This window comes from Cherax quadricarinatus, chromosome 91 (assembly GCF_038502225.1).
Source record: "Cherax quadricarinatus isolate ZL_2023a chromosome 91, ASM3850222v1, whole genome shotgun sequence".
NCBI lineage: Eukaryota > Metazoa > Arthropoda > Malacostraca > Decapoda > Parastacidae > Cherax > Cherax quadricarinatus.
In genome coordinates, this window is record NC_091382.1 from 3,298,265 (window position 1) to 3,312,681 (window position 14,417).

The 14,417-nt window shown below is 42.5% G+C and overlaps 1 protein-coding gene across 3 annotated transcripts in view; it reads left to right on the forward strand.

The window, feature by feature from the left end:
• LOC128704902 (uncharacterized) overlaps positions 1–14,417 on the forward strand; it is a 75,809-nt gene that overhangs the window by 836 nt on the left and 60,556 nt on the right. The window lies entirely within an intron of this gene.

Here is a 14,417-nt window from a genome sequence, read left to right on the forward strand (position 1 = left end):
TGTGAGAGCTGTTAATCCCAGATTGTGCCTTGTTTTTCCACCTCATTTTCACATCTCTCCAGATCCATAGCCAGGGCTCAACCAGGGTTGAATTCTGCCAACCTTCTTTCAACTTGCAACCTTCTTCAATTTCTATTCTCTTTGATTTGAAGACATTTGTGTACCGGGAATAATTGACGACTAACACGTGTGCAACACCTGGGTGTCTTTATTGATGAATAACACACATGTGCAACACATAGTATGTTTAATGGCGAAACGTATCGCCTGAATAGCAGGCTTCCTCGGTCGCATACAGGGCAACATAACTATACAGACAGTGGATTAACTGACGGAGGGACTGACTACCTCGTCTTCTGTATAATTCTACAGTCTTCACATCATGTCCTTGTATTGATAAAGCCACTGGAGGGCGAAACATCTACAAATACAGATACCCAGATGTTCTAAACGTGCCTAAGTCTCCCTTTTACACCTAGTTCTATATTCGAAGTGACTTTCTATGCTTCACAGTATCAAAGATTTTCTGGTGGTCTGGTGGCTAAAGCTCCCGCTTCACACACGGAGGGCCCGGGTTCGGTTCCCGGCGGGTGGAAACATTTCGACACGTTTCCTTACACCTCTTGTCTTGTTCACCTAGCAGCAAATAGGTACCTGGGTGTTAGTCGACTGGTGTGGGTCGCATCCTGGGGGACAAGATTGAGGACCACAATGGAAATAAGTTACAGTCCTCGATGACGCACTGACTTTCTTGGGTTATGGGGCTCTGGTGGCCTGGTGGTTAACGCTCTCGCTTCACACGGCGAGGGACTGGGTTCGATTCCCAGCCAGAGTAGAAACATTGGACGTGTTTCTTTCCACCTGTTGTCTATGTTCCCCATCAGTAAAATGGGTACCTGGGTGTTAGTGGGCTGGTGTGGGTCGCATCCTGGGTGTTAGTGGACTGGTGTGGGTCGCATCCTGGGTGTTAGTGGACTGGTGTGGGTGGCATCCTGGGTGTTAGTGGACTGATGTGGGTGGCATCCTGGGTGTTAGTGGACTGGTGTGGGTGGCATCCTGGGTGTTAGTGGGCTGGTGTGGGTCGCATCCTGGGACACTGACCTAAGGAGGCCTGGTCACAGACCGGGCCGCGGGGGCGTTGACCCCCGGAACTCTCTCCAGATAAACTCTCCAGATAATTCATTTTTTGTGTTTTTTTAATATTATTTGTATAAATAAGTCACCATGGGGCCTATGAAGATTAGTGATAACAGCCTAACAAAAAGAAAATTTGTTAGGAAGAATTTGTTCAATACTCGAACGGTTCAGTACTCGAACGGTTCAGTAATCGAACGGTTCAGTACTCGAACGGTTCAGTAATCGAACGGTTCAGTACTCGAACGGTTCAGTAATCGAACGGTTCAGTAATCGAACGGTTCAGTAATCGAACGGTTCAGTAATCGAACGGTTCAGTAATCGAACAGTTCAGTAATCGAACGGTTCAGTAATCAAACGGTTCAGTACTCGAACGGTTCAGTACTCGAACGGTTCAGTAATCGAACGGTTCAGTAATCGAACGGTTCAGTACTCGAACGGTTCAGTACTCGAACGGTTCAGTACTCGAACGGTTCAGTACTCGAACGGTTCAGTACTCGAACGGTTCAGTAATCGAACGGTTCAGTAATCGAACGGTTCAGTACTCGAATGGTTCAGTACTCGAACGGTTCAGTACTCGAACGGTTCAGTACTCGAACGGTTCAGTACTCGAACGGTTCAGTACTCGAACGGTTCGGTACTCGAACGGTTCGGTACTCAGACTTCTGGAATGAATTAAGTTCGAGTACCGAGGTACCTCTGTGTATACCTGGAGGTTATTCCGGGGATCAACGCCCCCGCGGCCCGGTCCATGACCAGGCCTCCCGATGGATCAGGGCCTGATCAACTAGGCTGTTACTGCTGGCCGCACGCAGTCCGACGTACGAGCCACAGCCCGGCTGATCCGGCACTGACTTTAGGTATCTGTCCAGCTTTCTCTTGAAGGCAGCCAGGGGTTTATTGGCAATTCCCCTAATGCTTGATGGGAGGCTGTTGAACAGTCTTGGGCCCCGGACACTTATGGTGTTTTCCCTTAGTGTACCAATGGCGCCCCTACTTTTTATTGGGGGCATTTTGCATCGCCTGCCCAGTCTTTTACTTTCGTAGGGAGTGATTTCTGTGTGCAGATTTGGGACCATTCCTTCCAAGATTTTCCAAGTGTAGATTATGATATATCTCTCCCTCCTGCGTTCCAACGAGTACAAGTCAAGTGCTTCCAAGCGTTCCCAGTAGTTAAGGTGCTTGACAGAACTTATACGTGCAGTAAAGGATCTCTGTACACTCTCTAGATCTGCAATTTCACCTGCTTTGAATGGAGATGTTAATGTACAGCAGTATTCCAGCCTAGAGAGAACAAGTGATTTGAAAAGGATCATCATGGGCTTGGCATCTCTCGTTTTGAAAGTTCTCATTATCCATCCTATCATTTTCTTTGCACGTGCGATCGTGGCACTGTTGTGATCCTTGAAAGTGAGATCCTCAGACATTACTACTCCCAGGTCCCTTACATTAGTTTTCCGCTCTATTGTATGGCCGGAGTCAGTAGTATACTCTGTTCTAGTTATTATCTCCTCCAGTTTTCCATAACGGAGTAGTTGGAATTTGTCCTCATTGAACATCATATTGTTTACCGTTGCCCATTGGAAAACTTTGTTTATATCTTCTTGGAGATTCATCGCGTCCTCAGCAGATGACAGCCTCATGCAGATCCTAGTATCATCCGCAAAGGATGATACGGTGCTGTGATGTATATCTCTGTTTATGTCTGATATGAGGATAAGGAATAAGATGGGGGCGAGTACTGTGCCTTGTGGAACAGAGCTCTTCACTATGGCAGCCTCCGATTTAACTCTGTTGACCACTACTCTTTGTGTTCGATTTGATAGGAAGTTGAAGATCCATCTCCCCACTTTCCCAGTTATTTCTTTAGCACGTATTTTATGGGCTATTACGCCATGATCGCATTTGTCAAATGCTTTTGTAAAGTCTGTGTATATTACATCTGCATTCTGATTTTCTTCCAGTGCATCCAAGGCCATGTCATAGTGATCCAGTAGTTGTGAGAGGCAGGAGCGACCTGCCCTGAACCCATGTTGCCCTGGATTGTGCAGATTTTGGGAATCCAGGTGATTTGCAATCCTGCTTCTTAGCACTCTTTCAAAGATTTTTATGATGTGGGACGTCAGAGCTATTGGTCTATAGTTCTTAGCTAATGCTTTGCTGCCACCTTTATGGAGTGGGGCTATATCCGTTGTTTTAAGTGACTGTGGAATTTCACCCATGTCCAAGCTCCTCCTCCATAGTGTACTTAGGGCACGCGAGAGGGGTTTCTTGCAGTTCTTAATGAAAACAGAGTTCTACGAGTCTGGGCCCGGGGCTGAGTGCATAGGCATGTTGTCAATGGGTTTTTCGAAATCTATCGGAGTTAGGGTAATGTCGGAAATCTGGCATACATTTATGGAGTTTTGAGGCTCATTCATGAAGAAATCATTTGGGTCGTCGATCCTCAGACCGATTAGTGGTTCACTAAACAGTCGTACTGGGATTTCAATATTTCACTCATTTCCTTGTTGTCATCTGTGTAAGTCCCATCCTGTCTGAGTAAGGGCCCGATACTAGATGTGGTATTTGCCTTGTTTTTGGCATATGAAAAGAAATATTTTGAATTTCTTTCAATTGCACTAATAGCTTTAAGCTCCTCCTGCCTCTCCTGGTTCCTGTAAGAGTCATTTAACTTAAGTTCGATAGTTTCCACTTCCCTGTTCAGCACCTCCTTTCGTGTATCAGATGTTCTAGCACTCCTGAGGAGCTCAGTGACTCTTCGTCGTCTTCTGTAGAGGGAGCGTCTTTTTCTCTCCAGTTTACTCCTGCTCTTCTTCTTTCTTAGGGGAATATGCCTAGAACATGCTTCGGCTACCAGGAAGTTGATCCTTTCAAGGCACTGGTTTGGATCCATGTCATTTAAGATATCTTCCCAACATGTTTCGTTTAGGACATGGTTTACCTGGTCCCAGTTGATGTTCTTGTTGTTGAAGTTGTATTTTGTGAAGACACCTTCACAGGTACATGCATTCTGCTGATCAGTACCCCTATGCATGTACGTCTGGACTTCGATTAGGTTGTGATCGGAATTAGTTGTTTTTGATATTCTTATGTCTCTTATCAGGTCCTCATTATTTGTGAAGATAAGGTCAAGTGTGTTTTCTAGTCTTGTTGGCTCCACTATCTGCTGGCTTAAGGTGTGCTTTTCGCAGAGACTTAGTAGCTCATGTGTGTGTGACCTTTCATCTGCGCTACCTCCGGGGATTGTTTCAGCTATAACATTATTTGCTACATTCTTCCATTTTGTATGCCTTAGGTTGAAATCACCAAGCAGTAAGATGTTTGGGGATGGAGCTGGAAGGTTTTCCAAACAGTAATCAATTTTCAGTAGCTGTTCCTTGAACTGTTGTGAGGTTACATCTGGTGGCTTGTATACAACCACAATGACTAGGTTTTGGTTCTCGATCTTTATTGATAGAACTTCAACTACCTCATTTGTGGTGTTCAGCAACTCCGTGCAGATAAGGGACTCTTTGACATACAGGCCAACCCCCCCTTGTTGCCTGTTTTTTCTGTCGCATCTAAAAAGGTTGTAACCACTTATCCATATTTCACTGTCAAAGTGATCTTTTGTGTGAGTCTCTGTGAAGGCTGCAAACATTGCATTAGACTCCACTAGAAGTCCACTGATAAAAGGTATTTTGTTGTTGGTGGATGGCTTAAGGCCCTGTATATTAGCAAATATGAACGAGGTTGTATTCTGTGTTTGTTGGGGGGATTTTGTTATTGGCATCAGTAGTTGTAATTCTGGAGGGCCATGGGTGGCCACTGGCTGCGCCTCCAGTCCAACAAGGCTCCAAGGTGGTGGACTATTTTTGTTATTTCCTTCCATTTTCTTTTTTCGTTTCCTGCCACTAAAAAATCACCTGGAGTTGGGTTGTCGTAGCTACTATTGTTTGTATTATATATATATATATATATATATATATATATATATATATATATATATATATATATATATATATATATATATGTCGTGCCGAATATGTAAAACTGGTCAATTAGCAAGAACTCATTTAAAATTAAGTCCTTTGTAAAATTTTCTCTTATACGTTTAAAGATATATTTTTTCATTAGTGTTAATGTATTTTTTTTTAATTTTGCACCAAAAGAAACTTAGAAAACTTACCTAACCTTATTATAACAAGAGCAATTTATTTTAGCCTAACCCAACAAAATATATTTTAGATTTGTTTACAATAATTTAATACTAAACAAACACAGTGAAATATATTTTTTTCGTTAGGTTCAGAATGATTTTGGCGAAATTATTGCATACACAAATTTTCACTTGTCCTGTATGGCAAGATGAGCGTTGCTATTTAAGCCAAGATCGCAAGTTCTGCCTATTCGGCACGACATATATATATATATATATACATATACATATCGGCTGTCTCCCACAGAGGCAGGGTGACTTTGAATTTATATAGGGGTTACTACCCTCTTGCTCCCGGCATTTTAGTTGCCTCTTACGACAATTCATGGCTTTCGGAGGAAGAATTATGTTCCACTTCAACATGGAGACGATTATATTGCATGTGTGGAAAGATATTTACGTACAATTCGGAACTGTGCGTAAATATCCCGTAGCTGGGTTAATAGCGCACTCTACCCATACACAGGTCCGTGGTTCGATTTCCGGTACGGGTGGAAACACCGAGACATGTTTCCTTAAGACACTTGCTGTCGATGTTCACCTAGCAGTAAGTACCTGGGTGTTAGTGGACTGGTGTGGGTCGCATCCTGGGGGGGAGGGGGTAACAGAATACCTCGGACAGGGCTCGAGTCTGAGATAACCTAAATTAACACGACAGTTCATAACCAGTGAAATTAATTTGCGTAAATTGAAGGCTTGACTCCTTAAATATGAACATATTGGAATTAAAACAAGCTCGAAATGTATACAAAGTGAGATATATACACTTTTCAGCATATGTATACAATGTTTCACTTGGTGAAAATACGAGATAGACAGATAGATAGAGATATATGCAAGACAAGCCACAGGGGGGGGGTGGAAATCTGTAGCTCAAGTAATTTCACACTTCTCAGTGCATCATCAGGAGCTGTGCAATGTTGCAAGAGAGCAACTAAAGCAAGTCGAGTTCACAGGGTAGCTTAGTGCCGATGTGTCACCGTCCACGGTTTCCTTTAGTCTAAGGGAAACCGTGGCTTGTCTTGCATCGTTAAAATCGCCCGAGTGCGATTGTCTGCAGAGGTATTATATATATATAAGTATATGAGAGAGAGAGAGAGAGAGAGAGAGAGAGAGAGAGAGAGAGAGAGAGAGAGAGAGAGAGAGAGAGAGATCTGCAGTAAGTTATCTTATACAACTATTGTATATATTGCAGTTTTTTCTGAAATAGAATTGGGGAAGTGTATACAGGACTAAGAACTATTTGCTTTGTAAGAAGCTGACAGTATATATAGTAGCTTTATAAGAGCTGAGAGTACAGAGTGCAGGCACTGTACTTCCCACCTCCAGGACTCGAGTCCTGCTAACCAATTTCACATACAACCAGTGGCCCAGTGGCCTGGTGGCTAAAGCTCCCGCTTCACACACGGAGGGTCCGGGTTCGATTCCCGGCGGGTGGAAACATTTCGACACGTTTCCTTACACCTGTTGTCCTGTTCACCTAGCAGCAAATAGGTACCTGGGTGTTAGTCGACTGGTGTGGGTCGCATCCTGGGGGACAAGATTAAGGACCCCAATGGAAATAAGTTAGACAGTCCTCGATGACGCACTGACTTTCTTGGGTTATCCTGGGTGGCTAACCCTCCGGGGTTAAAAATCCGAACGAAATCTTAAAATCTTATAAATATTAATTTAAACCACCCTCACATAAGCCTACTAGGGGCTCAAGCCCCACCTCATAAAACCCATCTATGTATATGAAGGATTTCATTTAAAAAACAGACAAAATCCCCATTAAAAATTTGAGATTTAAAAAAAAAATCCACAGATTCTTGGGCCCCATACCAGATATATGTATAGATTTTTACTGGGATTTTTTGCTCGTACGATAAGAATTGGAGGAAGACGGAGAATTTTGGAAGGAATGGAAGAGTGGATGGTTGAATAAGGTCAATCAGGAATATTTTTTTAGGGGTTTAAAGAAAGTTCAAACTGGAACTCTCACCACCACCCTTTCACCACCACCCTCTCTCCACCACCACCACCCTCTCACCACCACCTTCTCTCCACCACCCTCTCACCAATACCACCCTTTCACCACCACACACTCACCGCCACCCTCTTTCCACCACCACCTCACTACCACCATCTCTCCACCACCACCCTCTCACCACCACACTGCTCTCCACCACCACCCTCTCCAAAATTCCTTTCACCACCACCACCACCCTTTCCCCCCCACACTCACCACCACCCTCTCTCTCCACTACCACCATCTCTCCACCACACACTACTCTCTGCCACCCTCTCACCACCACACACTACTCTCTGCCACCCTCTCACCACCACACACTACTCTCTGCCACCCTCTCACCACCACGCTCTCACCACCACCCTCTCTCCAATATTCCTCTCACCACCACCACCACCCTTTCCCCACCACACTCACCACCACCCTCTCACCACCACACACTACTCTCTGCCACCCTCTCTCCACCACCACCCTCTCCACACAATCCCATAATGGGGTCCACCATGGCAGGATTTCCCTGCTATATACCATGATCTCTTACCAGGAAACGTAAAGTAATCCCACGAAATCCAACAGTGATGTTGCAAATGTGGATTTAAAAGCATCTTATGATGCAAATGATGCTGGTTGAGGCATGTTGCAGAGTATGTTGCTAGTATCAACTGCAACATCAAATGAATGGTCTTGGACTCTTGTTGTTGTTTTAAGTCACTTTCCTGACTGTCAGTCTTTGATTTCTTCCCCTGAGGTAGTCTGTCATCCCCCCGAGGTAGTCTGTCATCCCCCGAGGTAGTCTGCCGTCTCCCCATGGTAGTCTGCCGTCTCCCCATGGTAGTCTGCCGTCTCCCCATGGTAGTCTGCCGTCTCCCCATGGTAGTCTGCCGTCTCCCCATGGTAGTCTGCCATCCCCCTGAGGCAGTTTGTCATCCCCCTGAGGTACTGATCATCCTCCTGAGGTACCAGTCATCCCCCCTGAGGTACTGATCATCCTCCTGAGGTACCGGTCATCCCCCCTGAGGTATCGGTCACCCTCTGAGGTACTGGTTATCTCCCTGATGTACTGGTTATCCCCCTGAGGTACTGGTTATCTCCCTGAGGAACTGGTTATCTCCCTGAGGTACTGGTTATCCCCCTGAGGTACTGGTTATCCCCTGAGGTACCGGTCATCCCCCTGAGGTACCGGTCATCCCCCTGAGGTACCGGTCATCCCCCTGAGGTACCGGTCATCCCCCTGAGGTAACGGTCATCCCCCTGAGGTACCGGTCATCCCCCTGAGGTACCGGTCATCCCCCTGAGGTACCGGTCATCCCCCTGAGGTACCGGTCATCCCCCTGAGGTACCGGTCATCCCCCTGAGGTACCGGTCATCCCCCTGAGGTACCGGTCATCCCCCTGAGGTACCAGTCATCCCCCTGAGGTACCGGTCATCCCCCTGAGGTACCGGGCATCCCCCTGAGGTACCGGGCATCCCCCTGAGGTACCGGTCATCCCCCTGAGGTACCGGTCATCCCCCTGAGGTACCGGTCATCCCCCTGAGGTACCGGTCATCCCCCTGAGGTACCGGTCATCCCCCTGAGGTACCGGTCATCCCCCTGAGGTACCGGTCATCCCCCTGAGGTACCGGTCATCCCCCTGAGGTACCGGTCATCCCCCTGAGGTACCGGTCATCCCCCTGAGGTACCGGGCATCCCCCTGAGGTACCGGGCATCCCCCTGAGGTACCGGTCATCCCCCTGAGGTACCGGTCATCCCCCTGAGGTACCGGTCATCTCTCCCCGGGGTAACTTCCCTGGTATTCCTGTCTTCAACTCAAAATTTTGCCCCTGGCTCAAACGAGTTACAATATCGAGCGTTTTCCTGTAAATGACGAAAAGGCAGTCTACTCACCCCTTTCTCTCCCTCTCCCTCTCCCTCTCCCTCTCCCTCTCCCTCTCTCTCTCTCTCTCCCTCTCTCTCTCTCTCTCTCTCACTTTGTCATGGAACTGTACCAAGTTGGTCAGATAAGACTTGTCATTTTTTTGATACCTAATTTGAGTCTTTCACTGCCTTGATGGCTGCTCCAAGACATTGGGTAGTTTCAACCACCAGGAGCTGTTTCAACACCTTGAATAGTTTCGCCCTAGTGGGCGAAACTATTCTCAGGAAGCGTCTTAAAGATCATAAGAACTCAGCCATGTCACCCTGTGTGTGTGTGTGTGTGTGTGTGTGTGTGTGTGTGTGTGTGTGTGTGTGTGTGTGTACTCACCTAACTGTGGTTGCAGGGGTCGGTTCACAGCTCCTAACCCCGAAAAATAATTTCCGCAGAGGGGATCGAACCACTGACCTCAAGATGTGAGCTGAGCGCGTGTACGTGTTTAAAAAACTCGCAAAACACAAAATTTCTCAACATGTGAGGACATGTTGAATACAAAATTCCTCTTAATGACTCGAGATATTTTTGCGTCTAATGGAAATTTCCCGGCGATAATCACCGCCTTAATTATACATTTCTGAGAGACCAGGAGGCGCAGAATTATCATTAATAACCCTAAAAATTCCTCGAAATTATATATCTCTCTCTCCTGAACGTCAATTGCAAGGAGAAATATCAATGGTTCACTCAATTTTAGTGGTAATTGAAGGTAGATTTGGAGTATATCTGAAGGGTGGTGGGTCAACGCCCCTCGGCCAGGTCCACGACCAGGCCTGGTGGTGGATCAGGGCCTTATAAATCAGGCTGTTACTGCTGGTTGCACGTAGCTCAACGTACGAGCCACAGCCCAGCTGGTCAAGTACTGAATTTAGGTGCCTGTCCAGCTCCCTCTTGAAGACAGCCAGGAGTGTTGAAGACAGCCAGGGGTGTTGAAGACAGCCAGGGGTGTTGAAGACAGCCAGGGGTGTTGAAGACAGCCAGGGGTGTTGAAGACAGCCAGGGGTGTTGAAGACAGCCAGGGGTGTTGAAGACAGCCAGGGGTGTTGAAGACAGCCAGGAGTGTTGAAGACAGCCAGGGGTGTTGAAGACAGCCAGGGGTGTTGAAGACAGCCAGGAGTGTTGAAGACAGCCAGGGGTGTTGAAGACAGCCAGGGGTGTTGAAGACAGCCAGGGGTGTTGAAGACAGCCAGGGGTGTTGAAGACAGCCAGGGGTGTTAAGACAGCCAGGGGTGTTGAAGACAGCCAGGGGTGTTGAAGACAGCCAGGGGTGTTGAAGACAGCCAGGGGTGTTGAAGACAGCCAGGGGTGTTGAAGACAGCCAGGGGTGTTGAAGACAGCCAGGGGTGTTGAAGACAGCCAGGGGTGTTGAAGACAGCCAGGGGTGTTGAAGACAGCCAGGGGTGTTGAAGACAGCCAGGGGTGTTGAAGACAGCCAGGGGTGTTGAAGACAGCCAGGGGTGTTGAAGACAGCCAAGGGTGTTGAAGACAGCCAGGGGTGTTGAAGACAGCCAGGGGTGTTGAAGACAGCCAGGGGTGTTGAAGACAGCCAGGGGTGTTGAAGACAGCCAGGGGTGTTGAAGACAGCCAGGGGTGTTGAAGACAGCCAGGGGTGTTGAAGACAGCCAGGGGTGCTGAAGACAGCCAGGGGTGAATTGGTAATCCCCCTTATGTATGCTGGGAGGCTGCTGAACAGTCTTGGGCCCCTGACACTAGTGTTATCTCCTAGCGTACTCGTGGCGTCCGTTTTTCACTGGGGGGGATGTTGCATCTCCTGCCAAGTCTTTTGGTTTCGTAGGGAGTCATGTCCGTATGCAGATTTAGAACTAGTTCCTCTAGGATTTTCCAAGTGTATACTATCATGTATCTCTCTCGCTTGCGTTCCAGGGAATAAAAATCAATTGAATTCAACCGTTTCCAGTAATTTCGGTGCTTTTCGTATTTATACATCCAGTGAAAGTTCTCTATATTCTCAAGGTCAGCAATTTGGTCTGCCCTGAAAGGAGCTGTTAGTGTAAAATTGAAAATCATGGTTGAGTCTTAAGGTGGACCTTGAAGGCAGTGAGAGACCTGTATTAGGTATTAATACCTAATACCAGTCTTTCATTGCCTTGAAGGTTCCTCGTAATACCTAATACCAGTCTTTCACTGCCTTGAAGGTCCCTCGTAATACCTAATACCAGTCTTTCACTGCCTTGAAGGTCCCTCGTAATACCTAATACCAGTCTTTCACTGCCTTGAAGGTCCCTCGTAATACCTAATACCAGTCTTTCACTGCCTTGAAGGTCCCTCCACACAGCAGTGAGATACACCACAGATCACTGTGGCGTCTCCCTCAAGAATTCATTTATGCAAATCAACTTACTGGAAAACACGAACGAGAACCAGACACCAAAAATACAATTGTCGTCCTCGGAGCCACGACCATGTTGACGACGACCACAACGACACTTTAGACCAGACACTTGGCCCACTCACTTTCACCAGGCATTTTCACTCAGATTATTAATTTCAAGGGGAATTTTCACCCAGATTGTTAATTTAAAGAATCATTTCCACCCAGATTGTTAATTTAAAGAATCATTTCCACCCAGATTGTTAATTTAAAGAATCATTTCCACCCAGATTGTTAATTTAAAGAATCATTTCCACCCAGATTGTTAATTTAAAGAATCATTTCCACCCAGATTGTTAATTTTAAGAATAATTTTCACCCAGATTGTTAATTTTAAGGGTCATATTCACCCAGGTTAATTTTAAGAGTCATTTTCACTTTATAAAGTCAAGTAACTTGATAAAGCCTACCGTGTGGGCGAAACGTTGTTAACAAAGCATCGCAGTATATTGCATTTTTGTCCACCTGTAAGACGTCTTAATAACAGTAGAAATAATATAGTAACGGTAATTATAGTAACTAATTATAGTAACAGTATTTATAGTAACAGTAATTAAAGTAACAGTAATTAAAGTAACAATAACTATAGTAACAGTAACTATAGTAACAGTAAAGTAACAGTAATTAAACAGTAATTAAAGTAACAGTAACAGTAATTAAAGTAACAGTAATTAAAGTAACTATAGTAACAGTAATTAAAGTAACAGTAATTAAAGTAACAGTAATTAAAGTAACAATAACTATAGTAACAGTAACTATAGTAACAGTAAAGTAACAGTAATTAAACAGTAATTAAAGTAACAGTAACTATAGTAACAGTAATTAAAGTAACTATAGTAACAGTAACTATAGTAACAGTAATTAAAGTAACAGTAATTAAAGTAACAGTAATTAAAGTAACAGTAATTAAAGTAACAGTAACTATAGTAACAGTAACTATAGTAACAGTAATTAAAGTAACAGTAACTATAGTAACAGTAATTAAAGTAACAGTAACTATAGTAACAGTAAGTAACAGTAACTATAGTAACAGTAATTAAAGTAACAGTAATTAAAGTAACAGTAATTAAAGTAACTAACTATAGTAACAGTAATTAAAGTAACAGTAATTATAGTAACAGTAACTATAGTAACAGTAATTAAAGTAAAAGTAACTATAGTAACAGTAATTAAAGTAACAGTAATTATAACAGTAATTATAGTAACAGTAACTATAGTAACAGTAACTATAGTAACAGTAATTAAAGTAACAGTAATTAAAGTAACAGTAATTAAAGTAACAGTAACTATAGTAACAGTAACTATAGTAACAGTAATTAAAGTAACAGTAACTATAGTAACAGTAATTAAAGTAACAGTAACTATAGTAACAGTAACTATAGTAACAGTAACTATAGTAACAGTAATTAAAGTAACAGTAATTAAAGTAACTAACTATAGTAACAGTAATTAAAGTAACAGTAATTATAGTAACAGTAACTATAGTAACAGTAATTAAAGTAAAAGTAACTATAGTAACAGTAATTAAAGTAACAGTAATTATAATAACAGTAATTATAGTAACAGTAACTATAGTAACAGTAATTAAAGTAACAGTAATTAAAGTAACAGTAACTATAGTAACTAATTAAAGTAACAGTAATTAAAGTAACACTAACTATAGTAACAGTAATTAAAGTAATTAACTATAGTAACAGTAATTAAAGTAACAGTAACTACAGTAACAGTAATTAAAGTAACAGTAATAATAACAGTAATTATAGTAACAGTAACTATAGTAACAGTAATTATAGTAACAGTAATTAAAGTAACAGTAATTATAATAACAGTAATTATAGTAACAGTAATTAAACAGTAATTATAGTAACAGTAACTATAGTAACAGTAACTATAGTAACAGTAACTATAGTAACAGTAACTATAGTAACAGTAATTATAGTAACAGTAATTAAAGTAACAGTAATTAAAGTAACAGTAATTATAATAACAGTAATTATAGTAACAGTAATTAAACAGTAATTATAGTAACAGTAACTATAGTAACAGTAACTATAGTAACTATAGTAACAGTAATTATAGTAACAGTAACTATAGTAACTATAGTAACAGTAATTATAGTAACAGTAATTATAGTAACAGTAACTATAGTAACAGTAACTATAGTAACTATAGTAACAGTAATTATAGTAACAGTAATTATAGTAACAGTAACTATAGTAACAGTAACTATAGTAACTATAGTAACAGTAATTATAGTAACAGTAATTATAGTAACAGTAACTATAGTAACAGTAACTATAGTAACAGTAATTATAGTAACAGTAATTATAGTAACAGTAACTATAGTAACAGTAATTATAGTAACTAACTATAGTAACAGTAATTATAGTAACAGTAATTATAGTAACTAACTATAGTAACAGTAATTATAGTAACAGTAATTATAGTAACAGTAACTATAGTAACAGTAACTATAGTAACAGTAATTATAGTAACAGTAACTATAGTAACAGTAACTATAGTAACAGTAACTATAGTAACAGTAACTATAGTAACAGTAACTATAGTAACAGTAACTATAGTAACAGTAACTATAGTAACAGTAACTATAGTAACTATAGTAACAGTAATTATAGTAACAGTAATTATAGTAACAGTAACTATAGTAACAGTAATTATAGTAACAGTAACTATAGTAACAGTAACTATAGTAACAGTAACTATAGTAACAGTAATTATAGTAACAGTAACTATAGTAACAGTAATTAT